The sequence below is a fragment of the Ictidomys tridecemlineatus genome, chromosome 2 (assembly GCF_052094955.1).
Source record: "Ictidomys tridecemlineatus isolate mIctTri1 chromosome 2, mIctTri1.hap1, whole genome shotgun sequence".
NCBI classification, from domain to species: domain Eukaryota; kingdom Metazoa; phylum Chordata; class Mammalia; order Rodentia; family Sciuridae; genus Ictidomys; species Ictidomys tridecemlineatus.
In genome coordinates, this window is record NC_135478.1 from 32,509,653 (window position 1) to 32,512,444 (window position 2,792).

General features: G+C 38.1%; 1 non-coding gene across 1 annotated transcript; it reads left to right on the forward strand.

Annotated features, from left to right (window-relative positions):
* The first annotated feature begins 2,458 nt into the window (after positions 1 to 2,458).
* Positions 2,459 to 2,532, forward strand: Trnav-cac (transfer RNA valine (anticodon CAC)). Its single transcript has one exon. It is a non-coding gene; the product is annotated as a tRNA-Val (tRNA).
* Positions 2,533 to 2,792: the final 260 nt, after the last annotated feature.

Here is a 2,792-nt window from a genome sequence, read left to right on the forward strand (position 1 = left end):
GGCTGAGGCAGGAGGGTCACAAGTCGAAAGTCAGCCTCAGCAAAAGTGAGGCGCTCAGCAATTCAGTGAGACCCTGAAACGTTAGGCCCTGAGCCACTTAGCAAGACTCTGTCTCAAAATTTAAAAAATAAAATAAAAAAGACTATGGATTTGGCTCAGTAGTTAAGCACCCATGGGTTCAATCCTTTGTACCTCCCCTCCAAAATAAATGAGAGAGAGAGAGAGGTAAATAGTTGAAAGAAGTATAACATTCCAACACTTCTAACCAGTCTATTATACAGCATGCTATTTTTACCATTTTGCATCATTGCAAATGGGCTAGTAAATTCGTATGTACTTACTCTTCTTTAAATTCCCAACTGCATGCTAATGCACTCTGCAGTCATTAACAATGGCCATCATTTCTCACTATGACCCCACTTTGATTTAGGACACTGTAGTTCTCAGGTCTCTTCTGGTCTTCCTGGAAGATCTGAGTTGACCAAACATCTGAGAACACTCAGCCCTAGCAGCCTCACTGACATTTTCAAAACTGAAAACAGAAGTGTTTGGGAGAAACTGGCTTAAAAGGAGAATATGAGCCTGGTATGGTGGCTCATGCCTAATCCCAGCAGCTGGGGAGGCTGAGGCAGGAAGATTGCAAGTTCAAAGCCAGCCTTAGCAAAAGTGAGGCTCTAAGCAATTCAGTGAGACCCTGTCTCTAAATACAAAATAGTGCTGGGGATGTGGCTAAGTGGGTACCGCTCCCACCCACCAAAAAAAGAGAGTATGAAATGTGACCGAGGTCAGAGACTTATTCCTATCAAAAAGGATCCTGGAAAAGTCACCTTCAGGGGCTGGGGATGTGACTTAAGCAGTAGTGCGCTTGCCTGGCATGCACGGGCCGCTGGGTTCCATCCTCAGCACCACATAAAAATAAAATAAAGATGTTGTGTCCACCGAAAACTAAAAAAATAAAATAAAATAAAATTCTCTCTCTCTCAAAAAAAAAAAAAAAAGAAAAAGAAAAAGAAAAAGTCACCTTCATCTTCAGTGGGTATACCTTCTGAGGAAGGGAGTACCATGCCCTGAGGGACTTATTCCAAATCTGCAACTTGGTCAGCTATAGACCTAAGTAAGCACAAATGGGTTGAAAGAGAGGTGAATGTGGGACCTGGGAAACTGAGATGTCTTTCTCTGGAGCAGATATTGAAATTTAAGATCTTGAATACTGTGAGCAGCCCTGAAAGTAGAGCAAATGTCTGTAAGAGCACCACACACATTTAAAAATGTGTCCATTAGAATCATACATTGGCTGGCCTCATTGTTTATAGGCCCTCTAATTCGGGGCAATAAAATAAAACAGTAAAATAATTCTGAAAATCCTTTTAAATTCATAGTTGCCTCTGCAACAGAATGATTCCCTGAAGCATTGCGAGGATGGCCTTTCCTGTTCTGTGGAATAATCTAAGCCAGAGAAAACCCTGTGAATGACATGAATTACCTTTGCATCTTGTATTTGCAACATTTTTCAGAATAATCTTGAGATTTACTAGAGTCATTCAGAGAATTAGGACTGTATATCAGTATTGCCCTAAGACGAGCTCATATGTATCAATGTCCTAACTTCCTACTCACCATTTACAGTACCATTTATGAATATAGTCATGTGCTGCATTATGACCTTTCAGTCAGCAGTATACTGCATATATAAGAGTGGTTCTGTGGGATTATATTGCCTAGTGATGTTATAGGGATCTTAGTTTATATAAGTACATTCTGTAATCACACAAAATAAAATTGCCTAATGACACATTTCTGAGGACATATCCCCTTCACAACACAACTTATGACTGTATCTGAGCCCCAACAATAAAAATAACATCATTTCAGTGAATGGATCTTTGTAATTTCAATGAGTCTATTTTGTTGTTGTTTATGTCACAAATAATTCCTTTCCAATAGGATTCCTATAGGAATAAGGACTAAAACTATTACACATTTGTATTATTATGCCACACATTTACCTGTAAGTATATTGTAGTCTCAATTTAATCATCACAAAAATCTATGACGTGGGTATCTTATCCCCACTTAACAGTTAAAAAAACAAAGTACAGAAAGTTTAACTTACATAACACAGAGATAAAACATAATAACTAAAAAGTTGAACATTCTTATTTGTTGATTGGATAAGGAATGGTGACATTACAAAGCTTTTTATTATTCTTCAACTGATATACTAATTTTGTATCCTATTCATATTTCTTTGTTTATTCCTACCCATCATACCCCCAGGTCTTGTGACTCACTCATAGCTAGTATAATGTAGCAGAAGCAACTCATGGTATGTCTTCAAGACTAAGTTAGAAGAGACTTGGTAGCTTCTGCTTTGTATCCTTGGAACACGCTTTCTGGAAGTTCTGATGTGCTGGGCTCTGACCAAATTCCAGAGGCCTAAAATAATGAGGTATAGGGCTGGGGATATAGCTCAGTTGGTAGAGTACTTGCCTCACATGCACAAGGCCCTGGGTTCAATCCCCAGTACCACAAAATAATAATAATAATAATAATAATAATAATAATAATAATAATGATAATGTATAATTAAATGACTATTATCTGAAGACATTAAAATTTGGTGTAATTTTTTTTTATAGGAATGGTACCTGGAAATGGGAAATAAAATGATTCAAAAGAGAGAGCCTAAAACCCAGAGGTCCAAGCCAAGGACCAAGAATAATCACTCAGGAAGCATCACTGTGCTCTTATCAAGCAGGCTTGGTGCCATGTGCCTGAGTGGATTTCAGAAT